Source organism: Pseudophryne corroboree, chromosome 10 (assembly GCF_028390025.1).
Source record: "Pseudophryne corroboree isolate aPseCor3 chromosome 10, aPseCor3.hap2, whole genome shotgun sequence".
Classification (NCBI taxonomy): Eukaryota; Metazoa; Chordata; class Amphibia; order Anura; family Myobatrachidae; genus Pseudophryne; species Pseudophryne corroboree.
In genome coordinates this window covers 266,314,773-266,329,113 of record NC_086453.1, presented here as the reverse complement: position 1 = coordinate 266,329,113, position 14,341 = coordinate 266,314,773, and positions in this window count along the sequence as shown.

Below are 14,341 nucleotides of genomic sequence, written 5' to 3'. Positions count from 1 at the left end.
GTATTTGTGGCAGCAGGGAACTCTTCTACCCAGTTGGAAAACACATCAGTACATACTAACACATATTTCAAATTTCTACAGGGTGGTAACTGTATGAAGTCGATTTGTATTACCTGAAAAGGTCCGTCTGTAGGAGGGATATGGCATGGCTCCGTTGGTATTGTCTTACCAATATTCCTCCTCAAGCAAATAAGACATGTCATTGCTTTCTTACCTGCATGAGAAGAGAATCCTGGCGCACTCCAGTAGGCTCTTACCAGCTTGCACATACCCTCTTTGCCCAGATGAGTCAGACCGCGTGCCGCCTCAGCTTGACATGGAAGATATGCTATGGGGGCCACTGGCTTACCGTGTCCATCTGTCCAAAGTCCTGAGGACTCTTGACCATATCTCTTCGCCTTCCAGATGGCCTTTTCCTGTAGGGAACACAAATTTTGCATTTCAATTAACTGTTGTGTGTTGACCATATTAAATGTCATTAGTGGTGTGATGTTCGTTTGTATGGTGGTGTTTGCTGCTGATTTTGCAGCTTCGTCTGCCTGGCTGTTACCAAGTGAGATTGGGTCTTGGTTGTAAGTGTGTGCTTTACATTTGATAACAGCCACTCTGTCTGGTTCTTGTATTGCTGTCAGGAGCCTTTTGATGTGGGACGCATGCGCTACAGGTGTGCCAGCTGCCTTCATGAAATTTCGGAGGCGCCACAGGGCCCCAAAATCATGCACCACTCCACAGGTGTACCTAGAGTCCGTGTATATATTAGCTGACTTACCTTTGGCCAACTCACATGCTCTGGTCAGAGCTACCAGCTCAGCAATTTGTGCTGAATGTGGTGGGCCAAGGGGTTCAGCTTCTATGATACCTTCATCATCTACAACTGCATATCTGGTGCACAAGTCTCCTGATTCCGTCTGTCTGTGGCAACTACCGTCAGTATAGAAGGTAAAGTCTACTCCTTCCAGTGGGTTGTCACTGATGTCAGGTCTCGCAGTGAAAGTTTGGTTCAGGTATTCCATACAATCATGCGTATCAGTATCTGCACTAAATCCTCCTTCACCATCGTTCTCATCCTCCACCCTTTGTGCATGACCAGGCACACTTGGCAAGTATGTTGCAGGATTTAGTGAGCTGCATCTCTTAATGGTGATGTTTACCGTGGCCATCAGTGATAATTCCCACTTTGTAAACCGAGCAGATGAGACATGTCTGGTTTGGGCAGGGTTTAGTAAGGCTGATACTGCATGAGGTGTATGGATGGTCAGGTCGTGTCCTAACACTACGTCCTCGCTTTTACTTACCAGCAAAGCTATCGCTGCAACACTTCGCAAGCAAGTGGGGAGAGACCGCGCTACCGTGTCCAACTGTGCACTGTAGTAGTCTACCGGTCTGCTGGCATCACCATGTCTCTGTGTTAAGACTCCTGCCGCGCACCCAGCACTTTCAGTACCGTACAATTCAAAGGGCTTCTCATAATCTGGCATACCTAATGCAGGTGCTTGTGATAAACACTGTTTGAGTCTCTCAAACGCCAGTTCGGACTCATCTGTGTGAGAGACCCATTCCGGTTTGTTCGAAGAGACCATTTCTTGCAAAGATAAAGCCAGTATGGAGAACCCCGGAATCCAGTTACGACAGTACCCACACATTCTAAGGAAAGTGCGGATCTGTTGCTGAGTTTGTGGCAGAGTCATGTCGCGAATCGCCTGTATTCTATCAGCGGTGAGGTGTCAAGTCCTTGCATCAAGCAGTGTCCCAAGTATTTAACCCTGGTCCGGCACAACTGCAACTTATCTTTTGAAACCTTGTGTCCTGCCTGGGAAATATGAAACAGAAGCTGTTTAGTATCTTTCAAGGACGACTCAAGTGACTCAGAACACAACAACAAGTCATTGACATACTGTATTAGCACTGATCCACTCTCAGGTTGAAAAGATTGTAAACAGTCATGCAAGGCCTGGGAGAAAATACTAAGGCCGTCAATGAAACCTTGGGGGAGACGAGTCCAGGTGTACTGTACTCCCCTATACGTAAAGGCAAAGAGGTATTGGCTGTCAGGGTGAAGAGGGACAGAAAGGAAAGCAGAACAGAGGTCAATGACAGTGAAGAATTTTGCGGTAGAGAGAATCTGCATGAGGATGACAGCTGGATTGGGCACTACAGGGAATTGGCTCTCAACTATTTTGTTTATCCCCCTTAGATCCTGCACTAGCCTGTAACCCCTCCCCCCACTCTTTTTCACAGGGAAGATGGGACAATTGGCTGTGCTGGATGTCCTGACTAGGATGCCCTGCTGTAGCAGCCGCTCTATGACAGGGTACACTCCTAATTCTACCTCTGGCTTCAGAGGATATTGAGGGATTTTTGGAGCTATCTTGCCATCTTTTACTTGTACTGCTACTGGAGCTACATTCGCCATCAATCCAGTGTCCTGTCCATCTTTGGTCCTAAGGGAACCCGGTATTTGCGAGATCATTTCCTCTACCTTTGATGGACACGTGTCTATAACAGTAGAAAGCGACATTAGCCTTTGAGGGGTGTCTAGTATATCTTGCACTTCCTGTGCGTGGTTCTTAGGTGTATCCAAGAAGACATCCTCAGGAGTACAATATATGACACACCTCATTTTACACAATAAATCTCTGCCGAGTAGATTAGTCGGAGCCCATGCAACCAGCAGAAAGGAATGTTTTGTCTGCAAGGGCCCTATCGTAATCTCTGAAGGTCTACTCAAAGGGTATTGTTGCACCGTTCCTGTTATTCCCATTGCCGAAATCGTTTTACCCATGGTTTTTACACCTGATGTGTAATTCAGCACTGACCTTGCCGCCCCTGTATCTACAAGAAAAGGTAATGGTACACCAGCTACATCAACCATGACCTTAGGTTCACTACCAAGGCTAGCAATCAACTTCACTGGCTGCAGACTACAGGTGTGGCCCAACCCCTATTGTGTAGTGGGACCCTCCCGCAGTGCATTGGCAGCTACCATATGTGAGGGGGTTAGCTGTGAGTTTTCGGAGGCCTGCCAGTCTCTCCTGGATGGGTACCTCCTTGTTTCCCCTCTATGTGGCTCATATTCTCTTCTATATGGTCCCTGATCCCAATTATGTGAATTGAAGTGTGGCTTGAATTCAGGTCTAGGGGGTCTGTATACGTTATGTGTCCCTTTATTCCTACAGTCCCTTGCAAAATGTCCTTCCTTCTTACAATAGAAACATACTATTGACCGTGACTTACCATCAGGGGTCTGAGGTCTTGGCTGATGTGGTTTTGCTGTAAGAGCCTGTATACTTACTGTCATCAGCCTATCCCCTTGCGACTCCCTGTGTTTGCTGATGTTCCGATCATGCTCGATAGCGGACTCTCTCAACGCAGCCACCGAGATACCTCTCCAGTTAGGTAGAGAGGTTTGCACCCTTGTCCTTAGTGATTCCTTTAAACCGTCCATCAACACAGAAACAGCTACCTCCCTGTGGTGTGCATTATCCTTAATATCCTCGATCCCAGTGTATCTAGCTATTTCCTGCAGTGCTCAATGGAAATATTCAGATGCCATTTCACCTTCCTTTTGACTTATGGAGATTTTATTCCAGTTAACAACAGTAGGGAAATATACTCCTAATTGCAGATTGATTTGCTTTACGTTCTCCTGATTGTACTCATCAGTGAGAGGTACCTCTGCATCTAACTTACAATCCGTTATGAATTTCGTGATGTCAATATTTGAGGGTAAACACACCCGTAGCACTGTTCGCCAATCTATATTTGTTGGTTCATGGGCGTTACCTAACTCTTTAACGAATTTCCGGCATCCGACTAGATCTTTTCTGGGATCGGGGAATTCTGACATAATTGACCTTAACTCTGCTCAGGACCAAGGACAATGCATGGCAATGTTCCTGATGGGAGTTACTCCCTGATTGTCAGTTCTCCCATTGGGAACTGCAATCACTCTGACAGGATTTAGTTCAACTATATCATTTTTGTTTGATTCTATAATGCGGGGAGCTATTGTCTCTGCATAGTGTATGGTACCGTACTTACCAGTGGACACAACCTCACTCACCCCTCCGCTGGGGGGTATCGCTACTACTCTTGGTGGTTGGGCTGTGCCCACCTGGGTGTCCCTTATGGTGGCTGCTAGAGAGAGTGCCGATATCGTGCTGGGCTCATCTTCCTGTTCACAATCCTGGGGAAAATTTAAGATGGGATACAACTGGCAAGGGTTAGGGTTAACACATTGATCAATCACTTTCCTATCCTTTACCAATGTACCATTGCTTGTAGCCAATTTCTCCCCATCAACATATAGTGGTGGTGGTGCGCTCGCAATCGCTTTCCCGCTAGGTTTGGAACCTGCTGTGCGAGCTAGTTCCTTCTGCACCTCCCCCTCTTGCTGCCATAGGTTTAAACAATCGTTATGTCTGACCCTTTGTTTTCTAGATTTAATCAGACATATTTTAATCCTTATGTTCTGCAGTACCTCTGATTCAAAGCTACCCACCCCAGGGAATGCTGCCCTATCTTTAGCAGTCATACGTACCCATTCATTGCAAAAAGCCTCCGTGTGTGAACCATATTTCTCACACATAATAAACCTTGCTGACCCCCTGGGCCGCAATTCTCCAGCCTGAACCCTAGCTACCAAACGCCCACTGCTTGTGCAATTGGATCCCATCGCGGACTTTTTGCCTGTAAACGCAATCCCCAAATGCACAACACAATAGACGGTGAAAGACACCTAACGCTTTCACTCGCTCCTTCTCCGCTGATGTACCACGACTCACTCCAATAGTGGCCACTGCGTACCCAGTGAGGCCTTAACTGGCTTCTATTCACTGGAAGATTTAGGAGTAACTTACCTTTTCCAGTGAATATCTACCATTGAAGATTTTCCTGAGGGAGACCAGCGAAAACTTCCCTTTTGACGTACACAAATCACGCCTGCGTGTGCTCTACACAGCGCTAATGATACCGCAATTTTACGCAAAGCTCATAAAGGGGTATCAAGTTCCACTACGTATCACACCCACAAACATTCGGTCCAATCGCACAGCGTATAGGTACTTGTTACCTATCCGCCCTTCGATCACTGGAGTCGAATATACAAGCTGCACTCCTCAGCCGGAGCGTAATACAAAACCTTTAAACTTCAATTCACAATTTCTAAATTTCACAATGCACAATTCTATATCACGCTCCTCTGCAAATCTCCTCACGACTTGCGTATTTCACTATCTGTATTAACGTAAGTCAGCCGCCTCACGCCACCAAGCCTCCACTTACTTGGTGTCACCACGAGACCCGAATTTCCGGGGTTCAACTCCACTCACTCCGCTTTCACTCACTAAAATACAACTTGTTTTTCTTTTCTGTACAGAAAATTTCCACTCCCCTAGGTTGGTTACTTTACCCCAGAGGTACTTACAGTTTTTAAATTAAATTTTTAAGGTAACCTGTTTTTGAAATCAGATAGTTAAGTGCTATTGTATTAAATGTATACTATCCCGCCTTTTAATTGAACAAACTATCGTGTGATTTGTACTTAGCGCCGTACTCCTACGCAACCTTGTGTACACACACTACCGTGCGTGCCTTTTACTCCAAGTGTGCGACCCTGCACTTTGTCCATACCATGTGTACAACGTACGTCCGCAATTCAACAAACCACACAATCTCTATAAATGTGAGCGATAAAAGCTACTATCGTTCACAAGCACAACCCACACTTGTTCTGTATAAATCTTTACAACCAGGCCAGAACTGCGTTTTGTGTCTTTATAATTATCCCCTTAATACAAATTTATCTATACAGCAAACAAATGTATCCGATTTCACACAGGTCTAAAATGACTAATAACCTATGGTAACACTATGTGGGGGGAGTATGCAAAATATTGGTTCGCTTTGTTACGCTTTTGGCGCCAAAAAAAATTACACAGATTTTTAAATAGCTTTTTTCCTGTTTACCTCCGGGTTCTTTCAGCACCTCTGCAGACCAGACAGAGCAGACGCAATCTAACAGCACACAAAATAGGGTTTTAAAACATCCAAGCAACCAGAAAAAGGTTTAACTTAAAGATGTATTTTCACCCTTTGCTGATAGATTAAAGTCTGCTATGAACTGCTAGCCTAAGAGCGTGTCAAAAACCGGATCGAGCCCCCAATTGTAAATGCTGATTTACTTACAGGACTAAAAGCAATACTTTAATACACTCAATACACTTTAAAATTGAGCTGCTGCGGCCGCTGTATTCAATCCTTAACCTACATACTTTTTACTCAGCGTACAAAGCCCCGTACCGTGTACGCACTTTGCGTACACACGCCGTGACGGACGTACAAAGTACACGCGGTGCATATACATACACCGACACACCGTGAGCACTATGCAGCTACACGTGTGCCTGAAATACACTTATAACCTTAGCAGGGAAAGAGACACGACACCAATTGTAATTAAGCTGTTGGGATCTGACCCGCCAACATATAATTGATAAAAAGGGGGTTACAACAAATATACAATTACACTAACAGAAAAGAGGCTACAATACAATGGTACATACATTTGGTTTCGCCAGCGCCACACGGTTCGGTGCTCAGATCAATCAGGCAAGATGACCTTCAGAGAGAGAGAGAGTGACCGGCTAGGCAGCTTTTATACAGTTGGTAAAAACATAATACAATGGAAACGGTAACCTCTTCATCCATAGGTCAAAGGGCTGGTCATTTACAGTACAGGAGGGGTCATAGGTTGGTTTGAATAGGTGGGCGATGTCTGATCCAGGTGTGCTTGCAGTTGGTCTCCACTGGGTTCCCGCCGGATATCAGAGTACAGTAAATACAGTATAATAGTAATATTCTGTTCCTGCGCATAATTATGCGCAGGAGCGTGCGATCTTCTGCAAACTGCTACCGGACTGTTGCCCTTAAAATACCCTACAGCTGGATACCAAACACCACCTCATAACCTAATGCTGTCCCCTCATATCCTGTAAAGGTGAATCCCTTTGTTGTACCATTTAAACAAGTATAAATTGCTGGTGTGGTGCATGCGAGCTATGTGTTCATTGTGCACTATGTGGATTAAATATGAGATATGTCTTTGTGGCTTTGCCATGCGAGTACAAATGCTACCGTAATTACTCATACCACGCGCTAATACGCAGGACCGTGTGAGCGGTCATACGCAACTTGCGAACATGCGCACGCACGGTAGAACAAGTACGCGCACGGAGGACATCTGTGTGGAGTTTGTCCGTGATGTGTGTACTATAATATTTTCCGACTTCGACAGAGCCTACACAGTTCATACAGTAGACCGGGAGGGAGGTCAGGTTACAATAAATGTACAACATAATACTACAGTATACTGTATATGAAAATCCGATAGAGAACTGCTGTCGCTTTAATAGGTGTGTAAATGGTACAGTAGCAGTGATCCCTTCTCATAACGTACAACACAGATTCTCTATCGCCGATGATCTACAGTACTGTGTTGCTCGAACAGTTAATTGTGTCAGGATACACTTATTTATATTTACTGGTATGTCTACAGGTGCTCATTACCACTGTATTTTAGACAGTGGAATCAGACGCTCCTGCAGATTTACTCAGATTTATGTGAAACCTGTGTGCACCCTTCTACTGAATGTATTACAATGGATTACAAAGAAATTTTTTTTTATCACGGGCGGCAGCCATTTTGTCAACTTGCTATGCGATCGAGTCCGGTGTATCGTAATGTGCATTAGTGATGAGCGGGTTCGGTTTCTCGGAAACCGAACCCCCCCGAACTTCAGCCTTTTTACACGGGTCCGAGCCGTACTCGGATTCTCCCGTGTGGCTCGGGTAAACCGAGCGCGCCCGAACGTCATCATCCCACTGTCGGATTCTCGCGAGATCCGGATTCTATATAAGCAGCCGCGCGTCGCCGCCATTTTCACACGTGCATTGAGATTGATAGGGAGAGGACGTGGCTGGCGTCCTCTCCGTTTATATAGTTATAGTAGTTAGTTGATCTGATTGCTACTGCTTAGCTTATTGTGGGGAGGATTGGGAAGCAGCTGTTAGGACTCAGGAGGAGTACAGTGCAGAGTTTTGCTAGTTTTTTTTTATCCGTTCCCTGCCTGAAAAAAACGCTCCATACCATATCTGTGCTCAGCCTCAGTGTGCTGCATGATATATCTGACTGTGCTGAGTGCTCACACTGCTTAATTGTGGGGGAGACTGCGGAGCAGCTATAGCAGGAGTACAGTGCACAGTTTTGCTGACAGTGACCACCAGTATACGTTTGTCTGCCTGAAAAACACTCCTGTGGTGTCTTTTTTTCTTTATACTATAAGTATAAACGCAGTCTGCTGACAGTGTCCACCAGGTCCATTATACTGTATATAGCAGTACGGTAGGCCACTGCTGTACCTACCTCTGTGTCTTCAGTCACTCGTCGTCATACATAAAGTATACTATCCATCCATCTACATTGTATACCTGTGGTGTCTTTTTTTCTTTATACTATAAACGCAGTCTGCTGACAGTGTCCACCAGGTCCATTATACTGTATATAGCAGTACGGTAGGCCACTGCTGTACCTACCTCTGTGTCTTCAGTCACTCGTCGTCATACATAAAGTGTACTATCCATCCATCTACATTGTATACCTGTGGTGTCTTTTTTTCTTTATACTATAAACGCAGTCTGCTGACAGTGTCCACCAGGTCCATTATACTGTATATAGCAGTACGGTAGGCCACTGCTGTACCTACCTCTGTGTCTTCAGTCACTCGTCGTCATACATAAAGTATACTATCCATCCATCTACATTATATACCTGTGGTGTCTTTTTTTCTTTATACTATAAACGCAGTCTGCTGACAGTGTCCACCAGGTCCATTATACTGTATATAGCAGTACGGTAGGCCACTGCTGTACCTACCTCTGTGTCTTCAGTCACTCGTCGTCATACATAAAGTATACTATCCATCCATCTACATTGTATACCTGTGGTGTCTTTTTTTCTTTATACTATAAACGCAGTCTGCTGACAGTGTCCACCAGGTCCATTATACTGTATACAGCTGTACCTACCTCTGTGTCTTCAGTCACTCGTCGTCATACATAAAGTATACTATCCATCCATCTACATTGTATACCTGTGGTGTCTTTTTTTCTTTATACTATAAACGCAGTCTGCTGACAGTGTCCACCAGGTCCATTATACTGTATATAGCAGTACGGTAGGCCACTGCTGTACCTACCTCTGTGTCTTCAGTCACTCGTCGTCATACATAAAGTATACTATCCATCCATCTACATTGTATACCTGTGGTGTCTTTTTTTCTTTATACTATAAACGCAGTCTGCTGACAGTGTCCACCAGGTCCATTATACTGTATATAGCAGTACGGTAGGCCACTGCTGTACCTACCTCTGTGTCTTCAGTCACTCGTCGTCATAAAGTATACTATCCATCCATCTACATTGTATACCTGTGGTGTCTTTTTTTCTTTATACTATAAACGCAGTCTGCTGACAGTGTCCACCAGGTCCATTATACTGTATATAGTAGTACGGTAGGCCACTGCTGTACCTACCTCTGTGTCTTCAGTCACTCGTCGTCATACATAAAGTATACTATCCATCCATCTACATTGTATACCTGTGGTGTCTTTTTTTTCTTTATACTATAAACGCAGTCTGCTGACAGTGTCCACCAGGTCCATTATACTGTATATAGCAGTACGGTAGGCCACTGCTGTACCTACCTCTGTGTCTTCAGTCACTCGTCGTCATACATAAAGTATACTATCCATCCATCTACATTGTATACCTGTGGTGTCTTTTTTTCTTTATACTATAAACGCAGTCTGCTGACAGTGTCCACCAGGTCCATTATACTGTATATAGCAGTACGGTAGGCCACTGCTGTACCTACCTCTGTGTCTTCAGTCACTCGTCGTCATACATAAAGTATACTATCCATCCATTTACATTGTATACCTGTGGTGTCTTTTTTTCTTTATACTATAAACGCAGTCTGCTGACAGTGTCCACCAGGTCCATTATACTGTATATAGCAGTACGGTAGGCCACTGCTGTACCTACCTCTGTGTCTTCAGTCACTCGTCGTCATACATAAAGTATACTATCCATCCATCTACATTGTATACCTGTGGTGTCTTTTTTTCTTTATACTATAAACGCAGTCTGCTGACAGTGTCCACCAGGTCCATTATACTGTATATAGCAGTACGGTAGGCCACTGCTGTACCTACCTCTGTGTCTTCAGTCACTCGTCGTCATACATAAAGTATACTATCCATCCATCTACATTGTATACCTGTGGTGTCTTTTTTTCTTTATACTATAAACGCAGTCTGCTGACAGTGTCCACCAGGTCCATTATACTGTATATAGCAGTACGGTAGGCCACTGCTGTACCTACCTCTGTGTCTTCAGTCACTCGTCGTCATACATAAAGTATACTATCCATCCATCTACATTGTATACCTGTGGTGTCTTTTTTTCTTTACACTATAAACGCAGTCTGCTGACAGTGTCCACCAGGTCCATTATACTGTATATAGCAGTACGGTAGGCCACTGCTGTACCTACCTCTGTGTCTTCAGTCACTCGTCGTCATACATAAAGTATACTATCCATCCATTTACATTGTATACCTGTGGTGTCTTTTTTTCTTTATACTATAAACGCAGTCTGCTGACAGTGTCCACCAGGTCCATTATACTGTATATAGCAGTACGGTAGGCCACTGCTGTACCTACCTCTGTGTCTTCAGTCACTCGTCGTCATACATAAAGTATACTATCCATCCATCTACATTGTATACCTGTGGTGCCTTTTAGTTGTGCGCATTAAAATATGGAGAACAAAAATGTGGAGGTTAAAAAAATAGGGAAAGATCAAGATCCACTTCCACCTCATGCTGAAGCTGCTGCCACTAGTCATGGCCGAGACGATGAAATGCCATCAACGTCGTCTGCCAAGGCCGATGCCCAATGTCATAGTACAGAGCATGTAAAATCCAAAACACAAAAGATCAGTAAATAAATGACCCAAAAATCAAAATTAAAAGCATCTGAGGAGAAGCGTAAACTTGCCAATATGCCATTTACGACACGGAGTGGCAAAGAACGGCTGAGGCCCTGGCCTATGTTCATGGCTAGTGGTTCAGCTTCACATGAGGATGGAAGCACTCATCCTCTCGCTAGAAAAAAGAAAAGACTTAAGCTGGCAAAAGCACAGCAAAGAACTGTGCGTTCTTCGAAATCACAAATCCCCAAGGAGAGTCCAATTGTGTCGGTTGCGATGCCTGACCTTCCCAACACTGGACGGGAAGAGCTTGCACCTTCCACCATTTGCACGCCCCCTGCAAGTGCTGGAAGGAGCACCTGCAGTCCAGTTCCTGATAGTCAAATTGAAGATGTCACTGTTGAAGTACACCAGGATGAGGATATGGGTGTTGCTGGCGCTGGGGAGGAAATTGACAAGGAGAATTCTGATGGTGAGGTGGTTTGTTTAAGTCAGGCACCCGGGGAGACACCTGTTGTCCGTGGGATGAATATGGCCATTGACATGCCTGGTCAAAATACAAAAAAAATCAGCTCTTCGGTGTGGAATTATTTCAACACAAATGCGGACAACAGGTGTCAAGCCGTGTGTTGCCTTTGTCAAGCTGTAATAAGTAGGGGTAAGGACGTTAACCACCTCGGAACATCCTCCCTTATACGTCACCTGCAGCGCATTCATCATAAGTCAGTGACAAGTTCAAAAACTTTGGGTAACAGCGGAAGCAGTCCACTGACCACTAAATCCCTTCCTCTTGTAACCAAGCTCCTGCAAACCACACCACCAACTCCCTCAGTGTCAATTTCCTCCTTACCCAGGAAAGCCAATAGTCCTGCAGGCCATGTCACTGGCAAGTCTGACGAGTCCTCTCCTGCCTGGGATTCCTCCGATGCATCCTTGAGTGTAACGCCTACTGCTGCTGGCGCTGCTGTTGTTGCTGCTGGGAGTCGATCGTCATCCCAGAGGGGAAGTCGGAAGACCACTTGTACTACTTCCAGTAAGCAATTGACTGTCCAACAGTCCTTTGCGAGGAAGATGAAATATCACAGCAGTCATCCTGCTGCAAAGCGGATAACTGAGGCCTTGGCAGCCTGGGCGGTGAGAAACGTGGTTCCGGTATCCATCGTTAATTCAGAGCCAACTAGAGACTTGATTGAGGTACTGTGTCCCCGGTACCAAATACCATCTAGGTTCCATTTCTCTAGGCAGGCGATACCGAAAATGTACACAGACCTCAGAAAAAGAGTCACCAGTGTCCTAAAAAATGCAGTTGTACCCAATGTCCACTTAACCACGGACATGTGGACAAGTGGAGCAGGGCAGACTCAGGACTACATGACTGTGACAGCCCACTGGGTAGATGTACTGCCTCCCGCTGCAAGAACAGCAGCGGCGGCACCAGTAGCAGCATCTCGCAAACGCTAACTCGTTCCTAGGCAGGCTACGCTTTGTATCACCGCTTTCCAGAATACGCACACAGCTGAAAACCTCTTACGGTAACTGAGGAAGATCATCGCAGAATGGTTTACCCCAATTGGACTCTCCTGGGGATTTGTGGCATCGGACAACGCCAGCAATATTGTGCGTGCATTACATCTGGGCAAATTCCAGCACGTCCCATGTTTTGCACATACCTTGAATTTGGTGGTGCAGAATTATTTAAAAAACGACAGGGGCGTGCAAGAGATGCTGTCGGTGGCCAGAAGAATTGCGGGCCACTTTTGGCGTACAAGCACCGCGTACAGAAGACTGGAGCACCACCAAAAACACCTGAACCTGCCCTGCCATCATCTGAAGCAAGAGGTGGTAACGAGGTGGAATTCAACCCTCTATATGCTTCAGAGGATGGAGGAGCAGCAAAAGGCCATTCAAGCCTATACATCTGGCCACGATATAGGCAAAGGAGGTGGAATGCACCTGACTCAAGCGCAGTGGAGAATGATTTCAACGTTGTGCAAGGTTCTGCAACCTTTTGAACTTGCCACACGTGAAGTCAGTTCAGACACTGCCAGCCTGAGTCAGGTCATTCCCCTCATCAGGCTTTTGCAGAAGAAGCTGGAGACATTGAAGGAGGAGCTAAAACAGAGCGATTCCGCTAGGCATGTGGGACTTGTGGATGGAGCCCTTCATTCGCTTAACCAGGATTCACGGGTGGTCAATCTGTTGAAATCAGAGCACTACATTTTGGCCACCGTGCTCGATCCTAGATTTAAAACCTACGTTGTATCTCTCTTTCCGGCAGACACAAGTCTGCAGAGATTCAAAGACCTGCTGGTGAGAAAGTTGTCAAGTCAAGCGGAACGTGACCCGTCAACATCTCCTCCTTTACATTCTCCCGCAACTGGGGGTGCGAGGAAAAGGCTACGAATTCCGAGCCCACCCGCTGGCGGTGATGCAGGGCAGTCTGGAGCGAGTGCTGACATCTGGTCCGGACTGAAGGACCTGCCAACGATTACTGACATGTCGTCTACTGTCACTGCATATGATTCTCTCACCATTGAAAGAATGGTGGAGGATTATATGAGTGACCGCATCCAAGTAGGCACGTCAGACAGTCCGTACGTATACTGGCAGGAAAAAGAGGCAATTTGGAGGCCCTAGCACAAACTGGCTTTATTCTACCTAAGTTGCCCTCCCTCCAGTGTGTACTCCGAAAGAGTGTTTAGTGCCGCCGCTCACCTTGTCAGCAATCGGCGTACGAGGTACTTCCAGAAAATGTGGAGAAGATGATGTTCATTAAAATGAATTTTAATCAATTCCTCCGTGGAGACATTCACCAGCAGCAATTGCCTCCAGAAAGTACACGGGGACCTGAGATGGTGGATTCCAGTGGGGACGAATTAATAATCTGTGAGGAGGGGGATGTACACAGTGAAAGGGGTGATGAATCGGACGATGATGATGAGGTGGACATCTGGCCTCTGTAGAGCCAGTTTGTGCAAGGAGAGATTGATTGCTTCTTTTTTGGTGGGGGCCCAAACCAACCAGTCATTTCAGTCACAGTCGTGTGGCAGACCCCGTCGCTGAAATGATGGGTTCGTTAAAGTGTGCATGTCCTGTTTATACAACATAAGGGTGGGTGGGAGGGCCCAAGGACAATTCCATCTTGCACCTCTTTTTTCTTTCATTTTTCTTTGCGTCATGTGCTGTTTGGGGAGTATTTTTATGAAGGGCCATCCTGCGTGACACTGCAGTGCCACTCCTAGATGGGCCAGGTGTTTGTGTCGGCTACTTGGGTCGCTTATCTTAGTCACAC